This window comes from Peromyscus leucopus, chromosome 2 (genome assembly GCF_004664715.2).
Source record: "Peromyscus leucopus breed LL Stock chromosome 2, UCI_PerLeu_2.1, whole genome shotgun sequence".
Taxonomy (NCBI): domain Eukaryota; kingdom Metazoa; phylum Chordata; class Mammalia; order Rodentia; family Cricetidae; genus Peromyscus; species Peromyscus leucopus.
Genome location: NC_051064.1, coordinates 101,884,608 through 101,896,849, shown reverse-complemented (window position 1 = coordinate 101,896,849; position 12,242 = coordinate 101,884,608).

Genomic DNA, 12,242 nt, shown 5'->3' with positions numbered 1-12,242 from the left:
CAACACCCACAGGCATGCCCAGAGACCCATCTCCCAAGTGACTCTAGATTCTCTCAGGTTGATGACAATAAAAATCATATCTCTCTTCCAGGGTGACTCTCCAAATAAACCAAACTATTTGGCTTATGTTATTTCTCAAATCCTTGGGCTCTTTGCTCAGAATTGTTCCTTGGCTTCTTTTCTCCCAGTTCTATCTGCACTGTTACCCTCGAAGTCTCTTTCGTCCTTGAAATGCCTAACTCAATCTCCTTGTGAGCCTTTCTTGTCCTAGCCTTCCTTTGACTGGAGTTTTGGGGTGTCACTGCTTTCCAGGCCCTGAGCAAAACCTGGAGGCTGTCAAATTGATAAGACCAAGTTATACCCTAAAGAAACTAGTGTTCCAGCCAAAGAAGGCCTCGTGGACAAAGGAGCTCATTACAGCATCCTCATGTGATGAGTTCCCACTATACTCAGCCCTATCAGAAAGCTGTTGAGTTCTCTGTGTATAAATATCACGGTCTTTTTTCTGTTATTGTTGGTTATTTGTTTCTTAAATTTTCATTGTTTATATTCATTGTAAATGGAACTATGTCACATATGAAGACTTTCATTCAAATATATTTTGTATGTTGAGCTTATTTCCCTCATCTACCCCTCCCTTCTTTTATTCCATTCCCCCTATTAGGCCCATTTGTTCCTCTAGACATATGTAATTTCATGTCCATATGAAATCTAAGAACGATTATCTCTAGTTGCGTTGATTATTCTGCAAACAATTTCATTTCTCTTTGTTGCTGAAAACAAATCCATTGTGAATATACACCAATTCTTTACAATCCACACCCCTGTTAGAAGACTATTAGATTGATTCCATAATTTAGCTATTAATCAATAAACATTAATATGAAATGGTTTCTGTTCTTGTGGGATATTCAATCACACTGTGAATCCTAAGGCTGTATTAATTAAATAAAATCAACCTTGGGTCAGGAGGCAGAGCCAGCAACTAGTTGACAGAAAGTAGTCATAGAGAATCAGAGGGAGTCCAGAAGATGGATAGAGAGACACACAGGAAGTAATAGGGAGGGACTTTGACTGTGATGGTCTTTTTTTGGTTTGGGGTGGCAGAAGAACCCTCTTTTTCTGTGATTTCAGTGAAGGAGGAAGGTCAGTTAGTTGTTCCTGAACCTCTCTGAGCTAGCAGGTTTTCACCCCAGCCTCTGAATTCAGAGTCTTTGTTGGTAAAAATCGTAAGATATATATTTAGATTGAAAACAATTGTCACTCTCACCCATGGCATAAGGTCATGCCAGCCAGCATGCAGCATTTGCTGCCGCCATGCCTCCAAACATGCACATGGGACACTGTGTCCTGTGTGCTCCTGCTGCCACCACTACTCTTGCCGAAGATGAACTGGGAAGTCATCAGAATTGGCAAAACAACTGGGAAGTCCTTAAGGAGAGAGTTAAGTAAACTAAAAAGAAAAACCTGTCCCATGCTAAGGATGGGAAATATCACAATACAGGGCATTAGGACCCTGTATAGTGCTCCTATGGATGGCCTGCAAATGGAAGCAATAAATGAGGGGGTAAATGACTTAGCCGGGATTGACACAATGCTGATTATAACTACTATCAGTCTGGTAATTCATATTTTATCCTTTGTAGCCACAGTGTTTTTTATACCAAATATAAAAAGTGGTTTAATAATTTTGTTGAATATGAGAAATTGACTGATAAGATACAAGCTTTAGAAAGACTTACTAATGAAAATAAGAAAAATTTGACTGATAAGATACAAGCCTTAGAAAGATCGACTAATGAAAATAAAAAAAATAGTCAGACACAGAAAGAGGAATTTAGACAAGAACCTACAGTGCCACTGTATGATGAAACTGAAGAGGGGCAGCCCAGGTTACTGGAAAGCCAGCCTTAGTTTATCTAGCTATTATACAGGAATGACTAGCAGATGATGGGCATCCTCAAGGTTATGAAGAAGTTAAATGGAAGCCTATAGAAATATTAGGTTTGAGGAGATTTAGGAAGCAGACATTTCATATGGTATGCATTCACCCTATGTGAAGTAGATGTTAAATTCATGGGCAACTCAGAACAGAGTTATCCCTCAAGACTGGAGAGATTTGGCAACAACAATATTGGAAACTGTTCCTCAGATACAGTGTTGAACATAGTGGACAGAGGAAGTTATGGTCATAGAACAATGAGACAGTGCTAGAGACGTTAAGATTTCCCCAGATCAGTTTCTAGGTGAGAGCTAATATGCTGAATTGGAAAGGCAGCTTGAATTTGATGACCACACCTTGGCCCTATGTTGTTTAGTAGCTTTGAATACTTGGGACAAGGTTAAAGAATCAGTAAAGAGATCTCAGACATTTACTAAAAATATACAAGGACCATGTAGCTAGAGTTTTCCTGCCTTGCCCACAGTCAGGACAAATCTTTGTCACCTGCCAGTCCCACAGCCGCTCAGACCCAACCAAGTAAACACAGAGACTTATATTGCTTACAAACTGTATGGCTGTGGCAGGCTTCTTGCTAACTGTTCTTATAGCTTAAATTAATCCATTTCCATACATCTATACCTTGCCATGTGGCTGGTGGCTTACCGGCGTCTTCACATGCTGCTGATCATGGCGGCGGCTGGCGGTGTCTCTCCGCCTCAGCCTTCCACTTCCCAGAATTCTCCTCTCTCCTTGTCCCACCTACTTCCTGCCTGGCCACTGGCCAATCAGTGTTTTATTTATTGACCGATCAGAGCAATTTGACATACAGACCATCCCACAGCACTTTCCCTTTTCTTTTTTTAAAAAGGAAGGTTTTAACTTTTACACATCTCCAAAGCCAGCTTGGTATATTTGGGAATTTGGGCGTAGCTTCTCTTAACTACTTCCTGCTGGAGGGGGGCGCTGTATCTTATGGGGACACAAAGAAAATTTTAGGATCATGGAGTAGTCCGTGAGACTGTATCGTCTGAGCCAGTTGCCTTGAAACGATTCTGGATGTTGGATCATCTGGGCCATGGTGTCATCGGAGACCTTTCAGGGGGTCTTGGCTGGTCAAACCTGATGTATCTTAATCTGGAACAAATCCATAGCCACTGGCTTTCTGTAGAAACAAAAGCAGAGCCTCTTTTCCAAAGCAACATATCCTTATAGCCAAATTTCGAAGTCAAGGTACCTTTAAAATACACATTTTGGTATAACTCAACAGCTTTTGCAATCAAATGTTTTTCTTTAGTTACAAATATCAAAGAGAACATAATCCAGATTCTCTGTGTGGTAGCCATCTTTATGTGGCTTATTTTTTATATTACCTTGAGCCTATTGCTTTAAACTGCACCCTTTTAAGCCTGAAATGGCGCTGTGGCTGCTGGCTCCGCCCACTTCAGCTTCCCAACATGGCAGTGGTACGTTTTCTGCCAGCTCTGGGAGCCATCGTGGGTCTATGCTTTTATCCAAGCAGCGTGTAGCCCAGAAACCTCTTTTTGTTTTGTACTAGCAAAGGCTAAATCCACCATGCAGCTTAATGTGCCACTTGCAGAGGCCTCATTCCCGCCATACTGCAGGTCAAGCACACACGCCAGGAACCCGCCAGAAGCTCAAACTGGCAGCTGATGCTCATTTGAGAGAGACAATTAGGAAGCTGTTTTTAGTTCCATTTTAGAATCCTTTTCTCAGGTTTTAGGTGGAAACTCTTGCCAACTCGTTGGGCGCCATTTGTAGCTAGAGTTTTCCTGCCTTGCCCACAGTCAGGACAAATCTTTGTCACCTGCCAGTCCCACAGCCGCATAGACCCAACCAAGTAAACACAGAGACTTATATTGCTTACAAACTGTATGGCTGTGGCAGGCTTCTTGCTAACTGTTCTTATAGCTTAAATTAATCCATTTCCATACATCTATACTTTGCCACGTGGCTGGTGGCTTACTGGCGTCTTCACATGCTGCTGATCATGGCGGCGGCTGACGGTGTCTCTCCGCCTCAGCCTTCCGCTTCCCAGAATTCTCCTCTCTTCTTGTCCCACCTACTTCCTGCCTGGCCACTGGCCAATCAGTGTTTTATTTATTGACCAATCAGAGCAATTTGACATACGGACCATCCCACAGCAGGACCAAAAGAAGCCTTTACTGACTTTTTTCAAAGATTGACTTCAGCTATAAGCAGAATAGTATCAGATTCAGAAGTCAAATGAATATTAATTGAATCTTTGGCTTTTAAAAATGCTAATTCAGAATATAAAAGGGTGATTAGGCTTTCAAAGCCTAGATAAGCATCAATAGATGAATGAATTAGAAATACAGCAGATATTGGATTGTTGTGGAATATTAGCTGAAGATGTGTTATATTTGTTTTGCTGTGGAATGTGTGCTTAATAGTGCAAAGATGTATTGCATTGTTTTATGTTGCATTTGTCTAACTCTATGAAGCTATGTTACTTTGCCTGTCTAAAACATGACCAATAGCTAGGAAGGAGAAAGGATAGGCAGGGCTGGCAGGCAGATAGAATAAATAGGAGGAGAAATCTGGAAAGAGAAGATTGAGGAGTGAGAAAAGAAGGAGGAGAGGAGGATGCTAGGGGACAGCCACCTAAACAGCCAGACATGGAATAAGAAGGAAAGAAAAGATATACAGAAATAGAGAAAGGTAAAAGCCCAGAGGCAAAAGTATCCTGGATAATTAAGAAAAACTGGCTATAATAAAGAAAAATGGAAAAAAAAAACTGGCTAGAAACAAGCTTAAGAGCTGACATTCGTAAGTAAGAATAAGTCTCCATGTATTTATCTGGGAGCTGGGTGGTGGGCCCCTAAACAGCAATGAGTAAAAACAACCAACTACATTGGATCTCATGCTTTTTTTGATAGGATGTTATTTTGATAGAAGTAATATCTAGACATTTTAAGAAAAATCAAAGGGTTAGATGGTTTAATTGTGGCAAACACGGTCATTTGAAAAGGGGTTGTAAGCAAGGTGTTCATAGAGATGATTATTTAAATGACAAATATAGAAGAATTCCAAGGACTGCTCAGTTTTTCAATATGTTGAACATTCAGCTGCTCTGCTATCAGCTGTTTTAATGTCTGTAATTTTTCTGAGGTTAAAGGCCATTGTTCCACCCAGACAGGTTTGTCAGTTAACCATTTTAAAGGTAGGGCTGTTGGTACCTTTGAAAGTTCAGCAGCTATTATGCCTTCTTATGCATAACCTGAACGGTTGGTGGCTGTTCTTGATAATAACTTTTAATATTTTTCTAAGAATCATACATTAGTTTATTGTTTGTTTCTGAGGTTGGAGGAATATTAATCTGAGTATTCCATTGCTGCAACAAATCATGTCCCCCTAAATTCATTGCTACGTTAGCCACGTATGGTTTTAATTTTCCTATCTGTCCTTCTGGCCCTATACACTTGACGCATCTTGCATCTTTTTTTTTTTTAACCTGAAAGAAAGTTTCAATCCCTAGAATAGAATATTCTAGAAGCCAAATATTTGCCTACTCAAGAGGACAATCTGGATGCCAAGATTTTGGTAAAATTATTGTTATATCTGCATCTGTAACAATAATTGACGGTCCTGTCTAGTAAACCTTCAGTCACATTGCCATTTATTTGTATGTTTAGCTTTGGTCTTTGATCATTTGTAGAAGTTTGCCAAAATACTTGTTTTATGGTCTCTTCTGGAATTTTTGTTTTATTTACTGAAGCTGTTCTGTCATCCAGAGAAGATATAGCTTTTCAGAACAGGCATTAAGTCTTAATTGCTCTGTAGAGGAATTTCCCCAATATTGACAGAAAATGATTGAGCCAAATTTGACATGGGGGCTGCAAGAGGCCCCCTACAGTGTTTCCTGATGGGAAATGGTTACCTTGCCTGCCCCATGTTGATCTGCATTCATTAGTCCGATGCCAGTACACCTTCTGCATGCTCCAGAAGGCTGGGACCTTCTGTTTGGATTATCTCTTGAAAAAAAAAAAAATTGTTTCTAGGAATGCCTTGCCTACAATCCCTTTTCAAAGGACCTGGTCTATCACAATTAAAACATGCAACCCTTTGATTTTTCTTAAAATTTTTAGGAATCACTTCTCCTATCCAAGTATCATTATAAGTATGAGATCCAATATCAGCTGTATTTCTAATCAATTCATCTATTGGTGATCTTGCTTTTAAAGACCTAATCACTCTTTTGCACTCTGAATTATCACTCTCAAAAGCCAAAGATTCAATTAATATTTGTCTGACTTCTGGTCTGATATCACTCTATCTACAGCTGAAGTCAATCTTTGTGAAAAAAAAATCAGTGAAGGCTTCTTTCAGGCCTTGTATAATTTTAGTAAATGACTCAGTCCTCTTTCTTGATTCTGCAGTCCTGTCCCAGGCACACAGCATAGGGCTAAGATGTGATCATCAAATGTAATCACAGAGATCTGCCTGGCTCTGCCTCCGGAGTGCTGGGATTAAAGGCGTGATTCACCATGCCTGGCTGTTTCCAGTGTGGTTTTAAACTCACAGAGATCCCTCTGCCTCCCAAGTGATACGATTAAAGGAGTGTATGCCACCATTTTCTGGCCTCTATATCTAGTGGCTGTTCTGTTCTCTGACCCCAGATAAATTTATTAGGGTGCACAATATTTTGGGGAACACAGTATCACCACAGTAATCTGTCTTTGCAAATCAGCATAAGTGACATTCACTGAAGCTGGTCTTGGAAAACTTCATACCTCTACTTCATACCTCTAGCCATACTTCATTGTTCTATGACCCCAGCTTCCTCTCTACACCATGTAAGGACTGCGTCCTTAAATCTGTTCAAATCTAACATTTCTGTAGGATCCCAGTTAACTTCTGCATAGCCTTGGGGGTACCTATCACCTGGTAGTCATTCTTGAATGGTAACTGGATAAATTAAGGTTGATTTTCTAATAATCTTGGGCTATTCCTCTTCAGTTTCATAATGCAATGGTGTGGTAGGTTCTTCTCTAAACTCCTCTGTGTATGAATATTTTTTCTTAGTTTCATTAGTAGATCTTTCTGAAGACTGTATCTTTTCAGTCAATTTTTCATTTTTAGCACCAATATCAAACCCCGTTTTAAAGAATAAAACATGGATTACCAAACTGATGATGATTATAATTGACACTATGTCAATCCCTGCTAAATTGATTATCCCTTCATTTAATTTTTTTCCCCATTTTTAAACCATTCATTGTGGAATCATACAGAGATCAACTCCCTGCAACACAATATTGTTTCCCATTCTTTTTGTTGTTGTTGTAGTTTTTTGTTTTTCGAGACAGGGTTTCTCTGTGTTGTTTTGGTGCCTGTCCTGGAGCTTGCTCTGTAGTCCAGGCTGGCCTCGAACTCACAGAGATCCGCCTGCCTCTGTCTCCCGAGTGCTGGGATTAAAAGCGTGCACCACCACCGCCCGGCTCATTCCCCATTTTTTTTTTTTTTTTTGGTTTTCGAGACAGGGTTTCTCTGTGTAGCTTTGCGCCTTTTCCTGGAACTCACTTGGTAGCCCAGGCTGGCCTCAAACTCACAGAGATCCGCCTGGCTCTGCCTCCCGAGTGCTGGGATTAAAGGCGTGCGCCACCACCGCGGCTCATTCCCCATTCTTAACATGAGTAAAAACTTAGAAAAAAAAAAACAACTTAATTCCTCCTTTAAGAATTCTCAGGAGTCTCACTAGATCTGCTGATGACACAGTGAAGCGTGAGGCTGGCTGTCCCGGTGCAGCACAGATGGGCAGAGAATGCTGGTGTTGCACGTTCTGGCCTGGGGCAGGTGCAGCTGCTTGCATGTAGCTGGGGGCTGAGGGTGTGTGGTGGTGGCAGCAACAGTAAAAGCCCAAGTGGGTGTCCAGGTGGCTGATCTGGTGTGGCAGTGTGCTGTGGGATGATTTGTATGTCCTGTGGGAGCCCTTCTTGGGTTCTTTGTGGCGTTACCCAGCAGGTCCGCATAGAGGATGATTAGGACCATGGGCCTGAGTGCAGGTGTTTGAGATGGTCTGCACTTGGCTGTGCTGGGGGATGGTCTGTATGTCAAGTTGTTCTGATTGATCAATAAATAAAACCTGATCGGCTGTGGCTAGGCAGGAAGGATAGGCGGGACTAACAGAGAGGAGAAATAAAAGGACAGGAAGGCAGAAGGACTGCCTGCCAGATGCCGCCAGCACAAGAAGCATGTGAAGATGCTGGTAAGCCACGAGCCACGTGGCAAGGTATAGATTTCTAGAAATGGGTTACTTTAAGATATAAGAAAAGTTAGCAAGAAGCCTGCCACGGCCATACAGTTTGTATGCAATATAAGTCTCTGTGTTTATTTGGTTGGGCCTGAGCGGCTGTGGGACTGGCGGGTGACAGAGGTTTGTCCTGACTGTGGGCAAGGCAGGAAAACTAAAGCTACAGCAGTGGCCTGAGGAAAGGTTCCCGGGGAAGCCTACAACCCCGGGGAGAGGGAGCCAGGCACCTGAAAAGCAACCGCAGAGGACATGTGGAAGGGTGCCGCCTAAATGACAGAGCCGGCCAGCAGTGGGTGGCTGTCTCTGGTGGAGTTGGGGCCAGGCATGGGCAGCAGCTGAAGGCTGCTGTCGAGGGGCGGCAACAGGAAAAGTCCACGCTCATGCGGAGGGCCTGGGGGAGGAGGGCAAGTCAGCCCCGGGGAGGCTCTGGCAGCTACAAAGTGGTGATCAGCTGCCTCGTGATCTGGTGCCCCACATTGGATGCCAGATGGAGCATTTACCTAATTATTCCTCATCAATAAAAACTCAGATATCGGGGTAAGAACTTGTGTGTTCAGAGAAGTGGTGGAGAAATGACCAGGGACCTTCTCTCTCCTTCCTCAATCCAAATCAAGGGCCAAGAATCTGAGTCCCACCCTACTACTTCCTCTCTCTCCATCTGTCCTCTGTCCTTCAAAACCTCGATAGCTAATTTTGGTCAGCTCGTAGCTAGCTCTGCCTTCTGATTCAAAGTAAACTTTATTGTCAATCTTGGGAGTGTCAGCATGTGATCAAAATATTCCACCAGAAAAGGGGAGTGTGTCCTCAGGGCAAGATCCCACCCAGCTAAGTTTCCAACCTGAGGAAAGGAGGTAAAGAAAAGTAAGATCTGGGTGTGGTGGTGCATGCCTTTAATCCCACCGCCCAGAGACAAAATTCAGATACTGCTCCTAAATGGTATGTTTGCACACTAGAGAAGTCGCATATCATATCTACAGCTTATTATAAAAACCCTCCACAGGGTTACTAAAAAGACAAGCTAAAATTCAAAATGAATGTCCTTTATGATCTAAAAATAAATACACCTTAACTTTAAATTTATATATAAATAGAAAAGGACATATAGGTATATTTATCCACACATACTAAGATACATTTGATTTCAAAATTTCCAAAAAAATTTTTTTTTTTAAATCAAGAGACAATACTTTTTCTGTTGCCAAAAACCATTTTGCCTTAACAAAGATATAACCTGCCAAAAAAGGAACTCCCCAAAGTTAGAGTTGGGGCAGAGTTTTGTTTTTGTCTTTCCAGAAGAATCTTAATTTTTTTTTCCCCCAAGACAGGGTTTCTCTGTGTAGCTTTATGCCTTTCCTGGAACTCACTTTGGAGACTAGGCTGGCCTCGAAGTCACAGAGATCCTCCTGCCTCTGCCTCCCAAGTGCTGGGATTAAAGGCGTGCGCCACCACCTCCTGGCTTAAAATGTTTTTCTGACTCTTTCCTTTGGGGTTTCAGAGTTTAAGGTAGTTAAGAAGGAGGGAAGGAGGGAGGAAGAGAGAGAAAGAGAGGAGAGAGAGGAGAGAGGGAGAGAGAGAGAGAGAGAGAGAGAGAGAGAGAGAGAGAACATAAACCAAGCAGGAAAAATCTGCCTAGGAGGAAAACCGGAGCAGCTATGCCTATTGCTGATGCTCCAAAGGGCCGTGTGTGAGTTGTCTGTTACTAAGGCTGTAGGAGATTAAAAAGCAATGTAAGTTGCCCTTACAACAAATGAACACACAAAATTAGAGAGTTTAAATCCCAAAACAGTAACATTTGTGCCAGCTTCAGATTGTCGTAATCGATCTATTCTTTCCATACAAGCTGCTACTCAAGGAAGAACTACAGCTATTTCAATCCAGCCTAAAAGCAGCATTTGTATGTTGTGTGGATCCTTCACTGCCTTTAAACTTGCTTATTTTCCCCACTAAATAGTCTCCTACAGGTATTATAGCACAAGACATAAACCTTCGGAATGAATTTATTTACACCATAAGGGCCATAAGATACCAACTGCTTACCTTACGCTTCTTGCTTAATTAGTAAATCAGGGGAGGACCATGGGGTTTTCTCATACAAACTGAACTTGTGGTCATAAAAATTTCCAACCTTTTCCCATTACACAAGCAGATACTTAATTTGTTGATGGCTCATCTAATGGTATGGGGGGGGGATTCATGGGACAGATATTCATCAATCTATTAACACTTCGTTTTCCTTAGAACCACAAGTGGAACTGGCCATTTTGATTCATTTATCACAGTTAGTTCATAAACCCTTAAATATTGTTTCGGAGTGTGCTTACGTTGTAGAGTAGCAGGAAACAGGCCGACTGTTAAAGTCATGTATCCAGTGCTAATGTCAGAGCTGTGTGGTCCCTCATTTGCTCCAGTGTGCTCTGATACAAACTTTTGTTGTTAGAGGAGGAGTACCCGCGCAGTCTGCCTGACTCCGTTTTGAAGGCAGGAGACATTATACTGTGTTTTTAAAAATAAGTTTCTATTTACCGTGAGAGTTGAGTTGCTTTCTGTCTCCTGGAACCTGACCTTCCCCAACCCGTGACCTTGATTTGTTTTTAGGAATACCCTGATCCTCCCTGACCCTTCCCTAATCACATGGTGCTGGTTCGTGACCACATAATTTTTTTTATTTCCTTATTGCCCCATTGTCTCCCTTCTTGAAAACTACTTGTGACTTTATTCCTTAAAAGGGGCCCAAAAGGAGGATTTGGGGCAGCTCTCTTCAACTGGATATAGGCAGCAGTCGCTGGCCAGCTTGCTTCAAATTTGTCTCAAATTGTGGTAATGGTCTTATTCTCACTGTTGGGATTAACAGTACCTACTTCTATAAAAACTGACGATGGGCCGCCAGCTGGTAGTAGTAAATATTTTTAATATTCTGTAAAGAATGGAATATAATCCTACTACAGGTGTTCCCCATAGTCCTCAAGGTCCAGGCATGATTGAAAGAGCACAACTTTGAGTGGTGGTGTTTAGGTCTCAAAGAGGTTGTGTGGAGTCGGTGGGAGGGAGAGGAGGAGACGGACATGATCTGAGGGTGAATTGGGATGGCTGCCTGCACCATTTATTGAAAAAGAATGCACCTTATGCCTTTAATCCCAACACTTAGGAGCAGAGCCAGGCAGATCTCTGTAAATTTAAGGCCAGCCTGGTCTACAGAGTGAGATCCAGGACGGGCACCAAAACTACACAGAGAAACTCTGTCTCAACCACCCCCCCCAAAAAAAAACCCAAACCAACCAAACAACAACAAAAAAAGAAAAAGAAAAAGAATGCACTTTATAAACTCTAGAGTTGTACATAGGATTAAAGGGGAGAAAGGAGACCTGTGAGCTAGGGTGTGGCTTGAGATCCAGGGTTTAGGAAGCTAGCATTGACCTTGACAATAGGCATCAGTCATCTGTTAATGGGAGACCACAAGTTTCTCTTGCCAGAGATAAGAATTTGCTTCCATTTTAGCAAGGAGGAACTTTCTTCAAGCCCCTGAGGGAATGGAGACTTATCTAAATGTCTGACCTTGAAAAAGGACTTTCTTGGGGGATCAGACACTCCATTATAGAATATTGTAGTTTCTTGTATAGCTTAGTTTATTAAAGTGAGCAAAGACGAGGCTAGACAAACACTACTGTGAACCTGAGTAGACCTTAGGAATTATAAATCTTGATTATCAAATATCAAGCATATGCTACTTATCTGAAAATTTTAGTAGCTTGGTGTTAACTTGTGTGGGAGAAGGCAGAGTTATAATGCTGTATGGTTCCACGGTCGTGGGTTTTTTCCAAAGAATTATTTTGTTTAGAGAGGCTACTATTGTACACATTTTCACCCTCCACAAAAGCCTGCAAAAAATTTCCTAAAGGGAAAGGCATAATAATGAGACTCATTAAAAATGAAAGAGTGCTGGAGAATTGTGAGCTGCAAAGTTGAAATGCTGGAACTTTGTCAAGCAGCAATAGTCACCATGCAATCTAC